Below are 19,320 nucleotides of genomic sequence, written 5' to 3' on the forward strand. Positions count from 1 at the left end.
CAGGAGCATGGTAAGCATCTACGAGAAGTATTAGAAGTTATGAAGAAGGATAAGTTGTATGAAAAGTTCTCCAAATGTGATTTTTGGATTCGAGAAGTCCAATTCTTGGGTCATGTGGTTAACCAAGAGGGAATAATGGTTGACCCAGCAAAGATTGAAGTTGTGATTAAGTGCGAACGACCAAAAAGTCCCATGGAGATTCGAAGCTTTCTGAGATTAGTTGGATATTACCGAAGATTTATCCAAGGCTTTTCTTCGATATATGATCCATTGACAACTTTTACCCATAAAGGAGCTACATATACATGGAGTGAGAAACATGAAGAATCATTCGAGAAGCTAAAGAAGAAGTTCTGTGAAGCACCAATTCTTTCTTTACCTGACGGAGTTGAAGACTTCGCAGTCTATAGCGATGCATCTGGAGTTAGGTTAGGTTGTGTTCTGACCCAAAGGGATAAGGTGATAGCATATGCATTTCGACAACTGAAAGAGCACGAAAAGAACTACCCGACTCATGATCTGGAGTTGGCAGCGGTGGTATTCGCATTAAAGATATGGAAGCATTATCTTTACGGCTCAAAGTGCAAATTTTTCACTGATCATAAGAGTCTCCAGTATCTCTTTAATCATAAGGAATTGAATATGAGACAACGACGCTAGCTAGAGTTACCCAAAGACTACAACTGTGAGATACTTTACCATCCTGTTAAAGCAAATGTTGTAGTTGATGCTCTAAGTCGAAAAGTAAACCTTGAAAGAAAAAGGCCAAGGGCGTTAAGAATTGAAGTTGTCTCAACGATTGTGGAAATCATCAAGAAAGCTCAAGAAGAAGCTTTAGAGAAGAATGATCGAAAGGAAGAACGTTTAGGCAAAACGTTGGTGTTCGGTACAAACGATCAAGGATTAAAGGTAGGATTTGGGTACCTAAGACGGGAGGAATAAGAAATCTTCTGATGGAAGAAGCTCACAAGACCATGTACTTAATTCATCCCGACAGCACAAAAATGTATAGGGATCTAAAACCCTACTACTGGTGGCCGACGATGAAGCTCGATGTTGCAAAGTATGTGAGCGAGTGTGTAACATGTACAAGAGTTAAGGCACAACATCAGAAACCATATGGGAGTTTAGAACCTTTACCTGTACCCATGTGTAAATGGGAAGACATCACCATGTATTTTGTGACTAAATTGCCCAGGACAAAGAACGGTCACGACATAATTTGGGTAGTCGTGGATCGATTCACAAAGAGTGCATACTTCATAGCAGCCAATGAGAGACGATTTATGGATAAGCTTGCAAATGCTTATGTGAAGGAGGTAGTAAGACTTCACGGTGTTCCTTTAACGATTGTATTAGAGCGTGATAGTCGTTTCACATCAAGGTTTTGGAGGAGCCTACAAGAGGAAATGGGTATGAAATTATTTTTAAGTGCAGCCTACCATCCGCAAATTGATGGTTAGAGCGAAAGAACGATTCAAACACTGGAAAATATGTTAAGATCATGTACCGTAGAATTCCAAGGTAATTGGGATGAGCATTTACCCCTGGTAGAGTTTTCCTACAATAATAGTTACCATTCGAGCATCAAGATGGCACTTTATCAAGCCTTGTACGGACAAAAGTGTCGTACGCCGTCTTGTTGGCTTGAGGCAGGAGAGAAGCAGTTTACGGGCCTCGAGATAGTCCATCAGACTGCTGAAAAGTTAAAATTGATTAGAGAAAGGATGTTAGAAGCTCAATATCGTCAAAAGAGCTATGCTGACAAGAAAAGACGACCGATGACATTCGAAGTTGGAGATTCGGTTTTGCTCAAAGTCTCGTCGTGGAAGGGACTTATAAGATTCGGAAAGAGATGAAAGTTGAGTCCAAGGTTTATTGGACCATTCAAGATTCTTCAGAGGATTGGGAACCAAGATTAAAAGATGGAGTTTCCAGAAGAGCTAGATGGTATTCATAACACTTTCCATGTGTGTTGCTTGAGGAAGTTTATGAGAGAAGTTCCCGCTATAATTCCAATTTCAGAGTTAAAGATGGATGAAATAAGAGGCTAATCGAAGAGCCTGAAGCAATTGTTGACTGTAAGACTAAGAATGTGACGCAAGATGGTCGACTTAGTGCGTGTATGATGGAAACATACAAATGGGTCGAACCTCACATGGGAAACAGAGAGTGACATGATGAGTCGCTATCCAAATCTGTTTGCTGATGCATGATTTCGAGACGGAATCATCCTAAGGGTGAGAGAATTGTAATGCCCGTGTTTCTAGGCTAAGCACTAGTGTGATAATGTAATAGTTAGAGTCAAGAATTGTAACCAACATTAAAGTAATAAAGAGGAATTATTTGAATATTATGTGAATTATGTGATTTTATGTGCATTATACTTATTTATAATATATAATAAGTTAAGAATAAAAATAAGCGTCAAAAATAAAATAATAGATAGACCCAATATCTATGAAGAAAGTTGTAGTGTCCGTGACAATGATTCCGGAGATATAAAGAACGCTGAAATCCGAGTTATAACGAAAAAGTTATGACCTGTCAAAGTTTCGCGACAAAACGGGCACGACGATATGATGTAAAAAGTGAGTTTACGATAAAGTACTTTTTTGTGACAACCTGAAACTTTTATCCTATACAATTGATCTTTATATCTATATCGATTTTTATCATCATTTTACGCCATTTAAGGGTCCGTTTAAATGTTCTAAGCTTGAGTACAGTTGGGAATAAGATTAGGAATGAGTCAACAAATCGTTTGGAAGCAAAATCGGGCCATACACCCTCATGAGAGGTGTGTACGGCCGCACACACAGGTGTGCGGCCGCATACCCACCCTCCCTTGAAGGTGTACGGCCGCACACCTTCATAAGGTGGCCGCACACACACTAAACTCTCCAAAGTGAAGAGTTTTGGCCTTCATTTACTAATAGGACTTGGTATTAGCACAAGAACACCTCGAAAACACCTGAAAATCGAGATTTCGGACACAAAAGAGGAGTGTACGGCCACACACTCCTGTGTACGGCCGCACACACCCTCTGTACGGTCGCACACTCCTGTGTGCAACCGCACACATAGCCTGGCCGCACACCCTGGCCGCACACACATAAAAGTCGAGATTCGTGGCCTTACACTCAAATCTAAAGCCCTACACTCATTGGGGACTTCAATAGGTGCTTGTAACACCTAATTCTAAGTGTTTCCATGTCCCTAAGATGTGTCCATATGTCTAACAGTGGCTATATACCCTAAGTGTAATCATATATGTGTTATTATATGTTACTAGGATCCACGTGAGTGCGAAACCTCAATTGACACTCAACAACTCGTAACCGATCATCCGCTCGAATCATCCATCAAAAGTGAGTTCATACCTCTATATTTTTCCGAGTTTTTCATGTTTTCAGGGGGGGGAATACAAGCAAAAGTACAAGGAAACTTGTACTCAAGTATATTATTTTGTTTAAAATAATTATATGTTCAATATTCTTTTAACTCAGAAAAACCGTTTTACCAATCGATTAAGAAATCAACTCGTAGAAACAGTTTTCAAAACTAAAGCAAGGAACTTGTAAATCTTATCATAGAATATATTATTTCATAAAGGATTTACGCAAATCATAAACAGGATTTTCAACATTGTTACTTGTAAGTTCGTTACGCTAAGTTTGAGACATGTCCTTGGTAACACTCCCCCGAATTCGTGAGTGGAGGACCACGACTTATAACCAGAATCTCTTGTAGGGAGAGCGTGACTATTGTGTATAGATCTATATGGGACTGACTACCCCGCACCCTCGCTGCTAGCTACAGTGGAATCGTTAGGTTCAGGGGTGACAAAGTCATAAAAGATATTGGCCCCCGTTCGTGCCTTATCCAGTCGAAGTACGGTTATGGCACTCATAACTTAGGTAGCGGGGATTTACTTTTGGTAATAATGAAACTATTGAACTAACCTCAAAGTAATAACCGATTTGATTACTAAGAGGGTATTGATAATACCCTTAGGATCTAGTTCACTACCTATTTTATTAGTTTTATTTATGTAATAAGGCTAATACGACTCTCAGCGAGCACCCAAGGTTTTCAAGGAATTTACATCTATCGATACAAGTATGGTAGATACTTGTGCATCGTATTTCAGAATCGATAATCGAACCTCTTTCATAAGAAAATATGGGATTTTCTTGGGATAACTCAATCTTTCATAAACAGATGGTTTATCATATAACTAATGGGAAATCAAACCTCTTTCATAAGGAAATATGGGATTTTCTTGGGAAACAACTTTTCAAAGAATCAAGGAAACATTTCTATCGCCAGAATTAACTGCTTATGAACTCACCAGCTTTATACTGATATTTTTAAAACAACTTGTATTCTCAGGGCATCAATAGGCAGGTACTTTTGCCAACTTTTGGAGAAGATGGAACATCCTGAAGTCACATCTTTTTCTTTTGCTATATATATTGATATGTATAAACCTTGTTTTTGATCAATGTAAATATTCTTATAATGTAATGGTTGTGTTTACTATGCTTGCTATGATACAACTGTTGTGATACTGCGCATGACGTCACTCCGCCCCGGAACGTTTCCGCCTTCGGTTTCGGGGTGTGACAGATTGGTATCAGAGCTATTGTTTATAGTGAACTAAGTATACCGAACCTTACATGGTATACAACTATAAACACTAAGGGGCCTAAGAGCTCTAAACTAAAAGTATACTTTCAAAAATTTAAGTATTTTTATAACAAAGTATACAAGTATACCCGTATTTCAGAAACCGTGCCATAAGTAGAACAAAACAAAAGTATTTTGGATGTTGAACACTACGGTTAAACTTGGGCAGTTATGTAATCATGTCTAGGGTCAATATAGCCTGATCAACTATATTCATTCAAGACATGACCAACATGTGCTTGGGAGTGACTTTGGTGTTGCAACAGGCCTAAAACTTACCCCGCATCCATATAACTTAAGATACTATAGGAGTATTTTAGTCAAAGCCGAATACTTCGTAGAAATTCATTCCAAGTGTTGCTACTCATTCCTCTTAGCGATAACTTACTTGCATCAGTAACTTTTCCTTGTTTATCGCTTAGTAGAACACTCTAACAATCATTATGAGATATATCCTTGCTTCATATCTCTTGATTCAATTCAGAGGACTTACCATCCTCTTCTTCCTGGGTGTTTCTAGAAAAAGATGCCTCCTCGAAGACGACCCATCAGAAGGAATGACGACGCTCCACCACCACCACCGCCCCCTCAATTCGATCCCTTTATGTTCCAAGCAGCTGTTACTGCTGTTGTGGCAACCGTGATGTCACAGATGAACGCTAGCGGATCTGGTGGTCAGGGAGGTGGTACGCATCCCCAAAATCATGAAGGTGGTCAGGGACACCAGAAGGAGTGCTCTTATAAGGACTTCATGAATGCGAAACCCACATCCTTTGACGGCACTAGAGGTGTTATCGCCCTGACTCGATGGTTCGAAAAGATTGAGTCCATCTTCGAAGTCTGCTCTTGTTCTGAAGCTAACAAGGTGAAATTCGTCGCTTGCACTTTCGCCAACAAAGCATTGACCTGGTGGTATGGCCGGGTCAAGTCCCTAACCCTGCCAATGGCAACTGCTATGGGTTGGGAGAGCTTGAAGGAGCTCATGCTTGCTGAGTACTGCCCACGGGGCGAAATGCAGAAACTGGAGCACGAACTCTGGAACCTAAAGATGAAGGGTTCCGACATTGCTGGTTACACGTCTAGGTTTGAAGACCTAGCACTTCTCTGTCCGGGGATGGTCACCCCGGAAAGCAAAAAGATTGAAAGATACATTTGGGGGCTGACCCAGCCGACCAAAGGAAATGTCTTGGCTGCTAGGCCAAACACCTTCGACAGCGCTAAGTGCCTGGCGCAGAATCTGATCGATCATGGAGTCGATCTCGATGAAGTGACAGCCACTCCTGAACCGGCTAAAGGGAGTGGTGAGAAGAGAAAATTCTGGAAGCAGAGAAAGGGTCAATCTTCACAAGAGCCCTCAAAGAGGCAGCAAACGGTGGCAGTCCACGCTGCTACTACCCTTGTCGCTGCTCCTGCAGCTCAAGCACCTACCAGTAGGTATACTGGTACCCTCCCTTGTTGCAATAAGTGCAGTTATCATCACCACATCTCTGGTCCATGTCGTGAGATGCTCTGCAACAACTGTGGTAAAAAGGTCAACCTGGCTCGAGGCTGCAGAAACCCAGCCCAACCAACCAATCCGACTCCTGGAACGGGTGCCAGCCAAGCCTGCTATGGATGTGGAGAAGTTGGGCATTTCAAAAGAAACTGCCCCAAAGCGACGACAAGTGGCAATGCAGGAAGAGTACTGACGATGGGACGCGAGGAGGCAGTCGCTGATCCCACAGTTGTTTCGGGTACGTTCCTCCTCGACAACTCTCATGCATACATTCTTTTCGATTCTGGTGCTGAAAGAAGTTTTGTTAGTCATGCATTCAAGCATTTTCTTAAACATAAACCTCAACCCTTAACCAAAATGTTTACCGTCGAGATGGCTAAGAGAGAGAAAGAGAGCGCGAACGACATATTCATAGGATGTACTTTTACCTTAGGCAACCATTCATTCCCCATCGACCTTATGCCAGTTTCCATAAAAAGCTTCGAGGTCATTATCGGTATGGATTGGTTGAGCCCCAATCATGCTGATATCCTTTGTTACGAAAAATCTATCCGCCTCAATCTCTCCTCTAAAGAAACTCTCATGATTTACGGCGATAAACCCAGTTCGAACCTTCGTATCATTTCATGCATCCAAGCCCAAAAACTCCTGAGAAAGGAGTGTTATGCGTTCCTAGCCCATGTCATTAACGAGAAGCAAGAAGTTAAAGACCTCGAGAGCATCCCCGAAGTCTGCAACTTTCCCGATGTTTTTCCCGAAGATCTTCCGGGAATCCCTCCTGAACGCCAAGTCGAGTTTCGCATCGACTTAGTCCCCGGAGCTACTCCCGTAGCTAAATCTCCATATCGCCTAGCACCAGCAGAAATGCAGGAGCTATCTAGTCAGCTCAATGAGCTGCTCAGCAAAGGATTCATCAGACCGAGTTCCTCACCCTGGGGAGCCCCGATCTTGTTCGTGAAAAAGAAGGATGGATCCTTTCGGATGTGCATCGACTATCGAGAGCTGAACAAGCTCACTATCAAACACCGTTACCCTCTTCCTCGAATCGACGACCTCTTCGATCAACTTCAGGGAGCCAACTACTTCTCGAAAATAGATTTAAGATCAGGGTACCATCAGCTGCGAGTCCATGAGGGTGATGTTCCTAAAACAACATTTCGGACTCGATATGGTCACTACGAGTTCGTAGTTATGCCCTTCGGTCTAACCAACGCACCGGCAGTGTTCATGGACCTGATGAACCGGGTGTGCCGTCCTTTCTTGGATAAGTTTGTCATCGTGTTCATCGACGATATACTTTTCTATTCCAGAAGTGAGGAAGATCATCGACAACACTTGAGATCGGTGGTGGAAACCTTAAGGACGGAGAAGCTATACGCAAAATTCTCTAAGTGCGAATTCTGGATTCGAAAAGTAACCTTCCTAGGTCACGTGGTAAGCGAGGAAGGCATACACGTGGACCCCTCCAAAATCAAAGCGATAGAGAACTGGTCAGCACCAAAGACACCCACAGAAATCCGTCAATTCTTGGGTCTCGCTGGCTACTATCGTAGATTTATCCAGAATTTCTCCAGAATCACCAAACCCTTAACCACTCTAACTCAGAAGGGCGTACCCTTTTGTTGGAGTGAAAAACAAGACATTGCGTTCCAAACGTTGAAGCGGGCCCTATGTAGCGCACCTGTCCTGTCTCTACCCGAAGGGACGGAGGACTTCGTTGTGTACTGTGATGCATCCAATCAGGGCCTAGGCTGTGTGCTCATGCAACGGGGAAAAGTTATTGCTTATGCCTCGAGACAGCTAAAAACACACGAAGTCAACTACACAACGCACGACCTGGAATTGGGAGCAGTGGTCTTCGCACTGAAGATATGGAGACATTATCTCTACGGAACCAAGTGCACCATCTTCACTGACCATAAAAGCCTGCAGCATATCTTCGACCAGAAGGAGCTGAACATGAGACAATGGCGATGGGTTGAGCTACTCAGCGATTACGAGTGCGAAATCCGCTACCATCCCGGCAAGGCCAATGTGGTAGCAGATGCCCTCAGCCGGAAGGAGTACTCAGGTCGTAGAGTGAAGGCACTGACCATGACTATCCATTCCCACTTATCCAAGCAAATCAGAAAGGCTCAGTTAGAAGCCTTAAAACCAGAGAACGTCACGGAGGAAACCTTAAGAGGAATGGATAGGAAACTAGAGATCAAGGGAGACGGAGTCTATTAATTCATGGACCGGATCTGGACCCCAAAGTTCGGTGGTTACAGAGAGGTTGTCATGAACGAAGCTCACCGAACCAGATACTCCATTCATCCAGGTTCGGATAAGATGTACCTCGATCTCAAAAGACTGTATTGGTGGCCGAACATGAAAGCGGAGATCGCTACATTTGTGGGCAAGTGCCTGACTTGCGCCAAAGTCAAAATCGAATATCAGAAGCCCTCAGGTCTGCTCCAACAGCCGGAAATTCCCGAATGGAAGTGGGAGAGGATTACCATGGATTTCATCACCAAACTACCCAAATCTCCGAGTGGGTACGACGCCATCTGGGTGATAGTCGATCGACTGACTAAATCCGATCACTTCCTGCCAATCAAAGAAACCTTCAAAATGGAGAGACTGACACGAATCTACATCCAATAGATAGTCCGACTGCACGGTGTACCTGTGTCCATTATCTCCGATCGAGATAGCAGGTTCACTTCGACATTCTGGCAGTCCCTGCAGAAGGCCCTTGGAACTAAGCTGGACATGAGTACAGCTTATCATCCTCAAACTGATGGGCAGAGTGAGAGAACCATACAAACCTTGGAATACATGTTGAGAGCATGTGTCATCGATTTCGATAAGTCATGGGATAACCATTTACCCTTGGTCGAGTTCTCTTACAACAATAGCTACCATACCAGCATCAAGACTGCGCCTTTCGAAGCCCTCTATGGCCGCAAGTGCAGATCCCCTCTGTGCTGGGCTGAGGTGGGCGACACGCAGTTAGCCAAGGGACAAGTCCCAGATAGCACTCTCACTGGTCCAGAAATCATTCGCGAAACCACAGAAAAGATTGTCCAAATCCAAGAACGATTGAAAGCCTCACGAGATAGACAAAAGAGCTACGCCGACATACGACGAAAACCCTTGGAATTCCAGGTTGGAGATCGCGTTCTGTTAAAGGTCTCGCCCTGGAAAGGCATGATATGCCTTGGGAAGCCTGGAAAGCTAAATCCAAGATACGTAGGACCATTCGACATCCTCCCTCGGATCGGTCCCGTAGCCTACAAACTTCGATTACCTCAAGAGCTTAGTAACATTCATCCCGTCTTCCACGTCTCGAACCTTAAAAAGTGCTTATCCGACGAGACTCTTACTATTCCTCTCGATGAGATTGAAATCAACGAGAATCTAAACTTTATGGAAGAACCAATCGAAATCATGGATCGGGAAATCAAACGAATGAAACAAAGTCGCATCCCGATAGTGAAGGTTCGCTGGAATGCCAAGCGGGGACCGGAATTCGATTGGGAGCGCGAAGATCAGATGAAACAGAAGTATCCGCATCTCTTTCCCTAGTTCATGAATTGTATTTTGTGTTCGAATTTCGGGACGAAATTCCCTCTAACGGGGGGATGATGTGACAACCCGAGACTTTTATCATATACAATTGATCTTTATATCTATATTAAACTCGATTTTTATCATCATTTTATGCAATTTAAGGGTCCGTTTAAATGTTCTAAGCTTGAGTACAGTTGGGAATAAGATGAGGAATGAGTCAACAAATCGTTTGGAAGCAAAATCGGGCCATGCACCCTCATGAGAGGTGTGTATGGCCGCACACCCACCCTCCAGCCGCACTCACCCTTATATATATATATAAGGGGACCCCTTTCACTCATTCTTTTCCCTTGGCTGCACTCTACTTTCTCTCACTACTTTCTCTCTCTAAAAACTTCATCCAAGAACACTCAAAAGGCCTCAAAAACGTGAACCACTTCATCCTTCAGCTTGTTATCTTGGTAAGACACCTGAATCTAAGCCTAAAACTCTTAGTGTTCTTCGTGTTCTTCATCCTTTGAAGGTGTACGGCCGCACACCTTCATAAGGTGGCCGCACACACACTAAACTCTCCAAAGTGAAGAGTTTTGGCCTTCATTTACTAATAGGACTTGGTATTAGCACAAGAACACCTCGAAAACACCTGAAAATCGACATTTCGGACACAAAAGAGGAGTGTACGGCCGCACACACCCTCTGTACGGCCGCACACACCTATGTGCAACCGCACACATAGCCTGGCCGCACACCCTGGCCACACACACATAAAAGTCGAGATTCGTGGCCTTACACTCAAATCTAAAGCCCTACACTCATTGGGGACTTCAATAGGTGCTTGTAACACCTAATTCTAAGTGTTTTCATGTCCCTAAGATGTGTCCATGTGTCTAATAGTAGCTATATACCCTAAGTGTAATCATATATGTGTTATTATATGTTACTAGGATCCACGTGAGTGCGAAACCTCAATTGACACACAACAACTCGTAACCGATCATCCGCTCGAATCATCCATCAAACAGTGAGTTCATACCCCTATACTTTTCCGAGTTTTTCATGTTTTCAGGGGGGAATACAAGCAAAAGTACAAGGAAACTTGTACTCAAGTATATTATTTTGTTTAAAATAATTATATGTTCAGTATGCTTTTAATTCAGAAAAAACCGTTTTACCAATCGATTATGAAATCAACTCGTAGAAACAGTTTCAAAACTAAAGCAAGGAACTTGTAAATCTTATCATAGAATGTATTATTTCATAAAGGATTTACGCAAATCATAAACAGGATTTTCAACATTGTTACTTGTAAGTTCGTTACGCTAAGTTGGAGACGTGTCCTTGGTAACACTCCCCCGGATTCGTGAGTGGAGGACCACGACTTATAACCAGAATCTCTTGTAGGGAGAGCGTGACCATTGTGTATGGATCTATATGGGACTGACTACCCCGCACCCTCGCTGCTAGCTACAGCGGAATCGTTAGGTTCAGTGGTGACAAAGTCATAAAAGATATTGGCCCCCGTTCGTGCCTTATCCAGTCGAAGTACGGTTATGGCACTCATAACTTAGGTAGCGGGGATTTACTTTTAGTAATAATGAAACTATTGAACTAACCTCAAAGTAATAACCGATTTGATTACTAAGAGGGTTTTTATAATACCCTTAGGATCTAGTTCACTACCTATTTTATTAGTTTTATTTATGTAATAAGGCTAATACGACTCTCAGCGAGCACCCAAGGTTTTCAAGGAAATTACATCTATCGATACATGTATGGTAGATACTTGTGCATCTTATTTCAGAATCGATAATCGAACCTTTTTCATAAGAAAATATGGGATTTTCTTGGGATAACTCAATCTTTCATAAACAGATGGTTTATCATATAACTAATGGGAAATCAAACCTCTTTCATAAGGAAATATGGGATTTTCTTGGGAAACAACTTTTCAAAGAATCAAGGAAACATTTCTTTCGCCAGAATTAACTGCTTATGAACTCACCAGCTTTATGCTGATATTTTTAAAACCGCTTGTATTCTCAGGGAATCAATAAGCAGGTACTTTTGCCAACTTTTGGAGAAGATGGAACATCCTGAAGTCACATCTTTTTCTTTTTCTATATATATTGATATGTATAAACCTTGTTTTTGATCAATGTAAATATTCTTATAATGTAATGGTTGTGTTTACTATGCTTGCTATGATACAACTGTTGTGATACTACGCATGACGTCACTCCGCCCCGGAACGTTTCCGCCTTCGGTTTCGGGGTGTAACATTTTTAGCCTTAGCGACCTAAACGAAAGTCGTAGTATATGTTAAACCGAGATCCTGCATAAAAAGAATGCCCACATCTGACTTTGTATGAGGAAGTTATGAATTTTCTAAGATTTGGCATAGCAGTATGCAACCCAGAATTCGAATCTTAGATCGGCCGATTTTTAGCCGACACAACCTAAATGAGAATCGAATATCTCGTTAATAGGATCTCAACGATAAAAAAAAACAAATAAAAATAGACGTCGGATGTCAAAGTTATGAAAATTTTAATGGACTTTACCGGTCCCGGCCTGTTAAAATATAACTTTAAAAATAAAGTCAAAATTAGTCGATGGAGTCTAAACGAAAGTTGTAGAGTACGTCGCCACCTACGTGCGGATATAAAGAACATCGCAAACAGAGCTTGGACACAAAAGTTACAGAATTAAGTCGGGAGTGTTGAATGCGAGGCTGCTTGTAACATTCTGTTTATTTAATAAATAAATAGATAAAAAATTGATGAACGAATAGTCGCCCTAAATCTATATTATTTAGTAGATTGTTGGTTTTGGGGAGCCGAATGTTATAAATTGGATTATTCGGGGGTTAAAGTGTAATTTTGGGACTTAATATGTAAGGATTTATGGAGGCAGGGGCTGATTGGTAACATTTTGGACTGGATTTGAAAGAGATTTCAGAAGGCAAGGGCTAAATCGCAAAATTCGGACTTGATTTGTAAAGGGTTTCAGGAGGCAAGGTTAAAAGGGTAAAATATGGATTTATTTTGAAAGAAATGAGGGAAGGGAGGGAGCTCGAAGTCGCGACTGCCGCCTCTGCCGCCTCCCTTCTGTAACGGTGCAACCCGCTATCCTTCTCTCTCTTCTGTTCCATACTCCTCTGTTGTCGCCGCTGTTCCGTTGACCGTCACAATTGCATTGAGCTTCCGAACACCGCCTGCCACCGCGTGGGTGGTGGTGTTGTGTGTGTTTTGTGCGTGGGGGATCGTACTTCAACCAACATTGTGTAGTTTGTGCGTGTTTCAGTCATCAACGCGGGTGTCTGTGGGTGAGTTGTCGGCTGGAAAACGCAAGAAGACCACCATGGCAGCCAACCATGGTGGCTGTCACCAGGAATGCTCTTTTGCCACCACCAGCCACCGTGTGAGGTGGCTGTGTGTGTGTCAAATGGTGCTTAGGTGTGTTTATTTAAGTTGTAGTTGTTTTTTTGGGTGTTGCTTGACCGGAAAATGAAGAAAACCACCTACCACCACCAACCACCACAAGGGTGGTTATGTGTGTGTGATTATTTTGAGTGTGTGTGTTTATTTTGTGTTATTTCATTATATAATTGTAATAGTGGCTAGAATAATGAAAAGAAAACTCAAAACCACCACCGTGAGGTGGTGGCTGCCGCCTCCTGCCGCCACCAGCCGTCGTGTTGGGTGGCGGTGTGCTTGTTGTGTTTTGATTCGTTAGGAAGTTTGGACAAATGGACTAAAACCCTAATGGGCGTAATAAAACCCTAATGGGCCTAATAAAACCCTAATGGGCCTAATAAACCCTAATTGATCTAAGGACTTGGTATTGGGCCTATTGGGTTGGGATTAGGTTGGAAACGCTAATAAGGGTTTAGAAAACCCTAATTATTGGAATCACGGGCTTGGACTTATCAGGACCCGCATTTTGGGCCATTGGAATTGGACCGTATATTAAGCCCAAACACACCATATGACTTATCTAGTAGAGTGATAGACTTAATGGATTAAGTCCTTAATGGGTTAAGTGAGAAACACTTAACCTTAATTGTCATCTTATGTGAAACCCTAACTTTGGGAATTTGATCAGGACCCGCACTTGAATTATTCACTAAACTTAATATATTAATTAATAATCATTTGCAATCAACCTAAGTCAATATTGGACTTAATCTATTAAGTCCTTAATGGGTTAAGTAGGAAAACTTAATCCTAATCATCATTTTCTGTGAAAACCCTAATTTCACTTGGGCCTTGAGTTGGGCCTTTCCAGTGGGCTTTGGTAATTGGATTATTAATGGGCCATCCAAAAATAATCATATGGACTATAATATGTTGATGAGCTAGGGTAAGGCTTATATGAAGGTTTGGGCCCAATTTGGAAAATTAGACCATAGATGGGCCATAGTTTGGGCCTTCATGATTATGAGATATTGGGCCACTAGAAATGCCAAATGTTGGACTGGACTAAATGGTTGGGCCTTTGAATAAGACCATGTAAAGGTTTGGGCCCAATTTGGGAAAATTGGGCCATATGTGGGGCTTTGATTCCTAGTTTGACTTTTGAGCCTTTGGATTGGGCCTTGGGCTTGAATCAAGCTAGGATAGGGGTAAAGCAGTCTTTTACCCCAAGCATGGCCTTATGGGTATATGTTGGAACCCGATTGCTGATTGGGTGTTATTTTGATGATTGACAGTTCGAGGACCTGTCATCCAGCAGCTAGAGTTTTGTCTGTGGGACTTCAGCAATGTGAGGTGAGTTACCTTCTAGTAGAACTGAGTCGAAGGCACCAATGTCGGCCCACTAGTACTTGATTATAGTTGAGATGATTGTCTTTGTGATAATTGTATGGTTTGCTACTGCCTGTATGTTTATGTGCTATCATGATATGTTATATGTTTATGTTATGTTATTATGTGGTAGTTGTAAGGGTGAAATAGTCCCTAGTAGTAGGTTGAGATAGACCGACGGGTAATTCAAGCACCCCAGAATGGCTTGACATGGGTAGGTCAGGCACCCCAGAATTGCCTGACAATATGTTTATGTTATGTTATTATGTGGTAGTGGTAGGGGTGAAATAGTCCCCAGTAGCCGGTTGAGATAGACCGACGGGTAAGGCAAGCACCCCAGAATGGCTTGACCTGGGTAAGTCAAGCGCCCCAGAATGGCTTGACCTGGGTACATCAGGCACCCCACAATTGCCTGGTAGTATGTTATTGTATGGTGTGTGGTATGATGGGGGAACTCACTAAGCTTTGTGCTTATGATTTTCAGTTTTGGTTTTAGGTACTTCGTTTTCAAAGGAAAGGAGACGGCTCGATCAGAGCGCATCACACTATATTTCCACACATGAGATCTTGGGAATTACACTCTGATATTGTTTTATGATAACATGTTCTGATTATTTCTACTTTGGTTTTGACATGGGATGTTATTATGGATGTTTTTATACTTATGGTTTTATAACAACTTATTTTAAAAATAAAATTTTTGGTCTTGAAATTTGGGATGTTACAAGTTGGTATCAGAGCCTTGGTTTGAGGGATTCGGGCACACTCTCGGGTGTGTCTGAACTTAAACTAAGGACTTGGTATGAAAATTTTCAAAAGTAAAATCATTTTACAAAAATAAGTTTGAAAAGAATTTGAAAAGAGAAAATAACTTTCAAAAGAACAAGGTGTGTGATGCGTGCAATCAGCCGAGCTCAAGTAAGTTTTCCCCAAGATACCCATACATGTTATGATATGTTATGTTATGGTATGATTATGAGAACTGCATGCTAGATTAGGGCTAAGGATCTAGGAAGGATGCTTATATGCCTAATGTATGTGCTTGTAAACTTGCATGCTAGTACTGATCAGTCAATAATAGGATAGCATGTTTAGGTTATGCCTGATTGTATGAGCCTTTGAATTGCATGTATAGATTCCTGATTAGAGGATAGAATGGTTTGATTGAAATATGATAGTTAGATTTTCCATTGTCTGGATGATGCTTGCTTTGTGCTTTGTGGGACTCTTAGTAATGTGATCTAGCTATTAAGTGAATATGCTAAGTCACATGTGGCACAGGCTGGATAATATCAGAGTGATAGATTTGACCCTATTGCGCAGCTCTTGTTTGATTCCAACCGTTCTAGGGATGGGTCTTTTACTCGAAGGATTATCTGATCTTTGTTGCATGTGGCTATATTCATGAGGTAGCTAGTTGACATTACTGGGAATCTTTCAGCAGCTGAGGACTGGGTGAGTTCGGAAACCTAGGAAGGCCTAGGATATGTTTTAGTGGGTTGGTAGTGAGGATTAATGACACTTGGGTGTACCAGTTTGAGGAAGTGACTTGGAGGATTCGGGAGGATTGCTGAGGAAAGTATGGATATGTGTGGAACGTAGTATTGGGCCCGTACTACTGAAAGCACAGGATCCATACTCGAATCGGTGAGAGTCTTGGAGAATCTGAGAAGCTTCGGGGAGGAGTTTGTGACCCGGTTTGGGGACAGAGGATGTTCCAGTTGTTGCAGCTTAGTCATCGGCAAGTGAGCTAGTGAGCGTGACAGGGTGTCAGACCCTAAAGGATATGATTTCCAAGAGTTTGTAGATGCGAGATTGATTTGGAGCACCCTGGGAAGAGAGAGTCGTGTCAGGTGCGCATAGTAGAGGGTCTCGGAAAGAGACCCATGACTTCTGATCATCGAGTGAAAGTTCAGTAGGGCTGGAGTCAGTACAGCACGTACGAGAAAGTGCACAAGGGAGTTTGTCACTCCAAGGGTTTAGGCTGCTACAGGTGTGGCAGGGCTGATCATGTCATCTGAAGGTGATCAGTATTCCTCCAGATGTTGCGGGTATGTCCTCTTCTACTGCTACTAGGTGGATGTTGGGAATACATATCGCTTTAGAATTGTGAGTGAGTGTGGATAAGTCAGATCTCGGGTCGGTTTTCTGCTAGTGTCTGGGTTATCAAGGATCATAGATGCCATCCTGCATGCCGAAAAGTCATTGATGAACCCACAGAGGGACGCATCTTGCGGAGTGGGTTCCGCGTGTATCGTTATCATTCTGGATCTTTGTTGAGATCTATTCAGGAGTATTTCTTAAGGGATCCTTGTCCAGGAATTAGTGGGATAGACCTCCAGTGAAGTCCGAGTTCAATGGTTCTATCATTTGTTCAGGTATGGTTGACAGTTGTATATGGAAGAACTTTGGGGTTCAAGGCACTACCGTTGCTAGGACAGGACTGGTAGCATGAAGATGGTAGTATCGGTTGCGGGTGTTAGAAGCATAAGTGGTTGGCCATTGGATGTTCAAGGGAATTGTATTTTCGCATGGGTTGTGTTCGGTTAGATTTTAGTGGTGCTGCAAGATTAGAAGTGGGAATGAGGATTCGTTAGCCAAAGTCAAGATTGAGGCCTCCAGTTGTCAGCATTGGAGGTGGACTGAGGTGTCAGACTGGACCAGACTTCAAGAGTATTCTTCAATATTTCAGAGGATGGGCGATCTTAGGTGATGGATCGCTAGCATTGGTGTATACAGATTGTCATCAGTGGGTTATTGGAAAGCAAGAAGATTGGGAATCCTTCACTTCTCACGTGCCGTGAAGACTTAGTCGAATCTAAGTGGGGGCGAGACTTTTTGTAAAGTTCTCCAAATATGAGTTCTAGTTGCGCGAGGTGCAATCTCTTGGGCACCTTGTCAACCAGAAGGGTATTCTGGTCGATCCGGTCATGATAGAGGTCGTGATGCAGTGGGATATTCTGAGGTCTCCAACTGATATTCGGAGTTTCCTGGGTCTAGCGGGTTATTACCGGAGATTTATACGGGACTTCTCTGAGACTACGGTTTCTTTGACCCGACTGACCAAGAAGTCGGTGGCCTTTCGCTGGGGGCCTGAGCAGCAGGCAGCCTTCGATACTCTGAGACAGCAGTTGTGCGAGGCACCGATTCTCACCCTTCCAGTGGGTGTATATGATTTTGTGGTTTACTGTGACGCTTCGATCACGGGAATGGGTGCGGTACTGATGCAGTGGGGTCACGTGATAGCAGGTTTCGGGAACCAGGTTAGAGCTCCAGTTAGGACTCAAGTTCAGTTGAGTGTTAGGTCGAGTTCGTGTTCGACCCGGTTTGGACGGTGTTGTAAGACTACGGGGGTAGCCGTAGCATGCACTAGCAGTCAGTAGCATGGAAACTGTTGTAAGACTGCGGGGGCAGCCGTAGCATTCACTAGCGATCAGGTAGTATGGAAAGTGTTGTAAGACTGCGGGGTACCCGTAGCATTCACTAGCGATCAGATATTATGAGTGTTGTAAGACTGCGGGTGTAGCCGTAGCATTCACTAGCGGTTAGGTAGTGTGGGAAATGTTGTAAGTCTGCGGGTGTAGCTGTAGCATTCACAAGTGGTCAGATAGTGCGGGAAGTGCAGAAGGACTGCAGGTTAGACGTGACATTCACGGATTCGTTCGGATGACTTAGGCCAGGGTGGGCCGGTTTACAAGGTTGTGAGTGAAGGGTTTTGAGCATTCTAACACTCCTAAGTGTACATGCAACCCTAAATACCTTGGATCTATGTTTTCTCTATTATACATGAAAATATGAACATTCCAAGGTATTACCCTAACTAGCATACAATCTTTTGATATTTGGGTAATAAACTAGATAGAAATACATACCTTGTCGATGTAGCTTGACTCCATGAAGCTCGAGAGCCTAGTGCCCCAAGTGTGACACCTCAAATGGTTCACACAACATCACCAACACATGGAATAACCATGAGAAGAAGACACCCATGCTCAAATCCGCTAGCCCTTATCTATGTATCACAAGTGCCAATTTCTTGAGCTAAAGGGGTCCTTATATAGTGTGCACCATGTAACCCATGACTTTACCCATTCCTTATGCTCCATGGGTTTTAACCTCCGTGGAGTATCCATGGAGCACCACATGGGTTAAACCCAACATAAGGAATCATGGATCATAAGCCCACATATATAAGAATGAATGATTTACACAATCAATCCCCATATATTTAATTAGTCTCTTTTGATCACTAAATTAAGTCCAAATTAATTCTTGATCAATACTAATTAAATAACATGATTTCATATTAATATATTAGAACTTATAATATATTAATATGTCACAAATGTCCTCTCCTCACAAACGGTCTATCCAAATGTTCCGATGCCATGCAACCCAAATGGACCATGCCGAGCCGAGTCTAGTACATACCAAATATAGTTATGGACTTAGACACTAATCCAACAGTCTCCCACTTGGATAAGTCTAAAACTATTATTGCATATGTCTTCAAAAACCAACTGGCAGTCGTAGCTCTCAAAAGCCACTGTCGAACTTTGACCTTGTCGATGAACTCTGACCTTTGTCAATGACTTGTCCATTAGATAAGGCATCATATATTCCTCCATTCTAGATATAATATGGACTAAGACATGGATTTTAAATCATTCTCTCTGCCCATTTGTTGTTTCCTGATTTCCGATTCATGATGACTGACTGATTGAACAGATCAAATCAGTCCTGGCTTGGCCAAGCACTCACATGCATCATCAT

Source organism: Lactuca virosa, chromosome 8, assembly GCF_052849685.1.
Source record: "Lactuca virosa cultivar CGN04683 chromosome 8, Lactuca_virosa_CGN04683_v6, whole genome shotgun sequence".
In the NCBI taxonomy this organism is placed as follows: domain Eukaryota; kingdom Viridiplantae; phylum Streptophyta; class Magnoliopsida; order Asterales; family Asteraceae; genus Lactuca; species Lactuca virosa.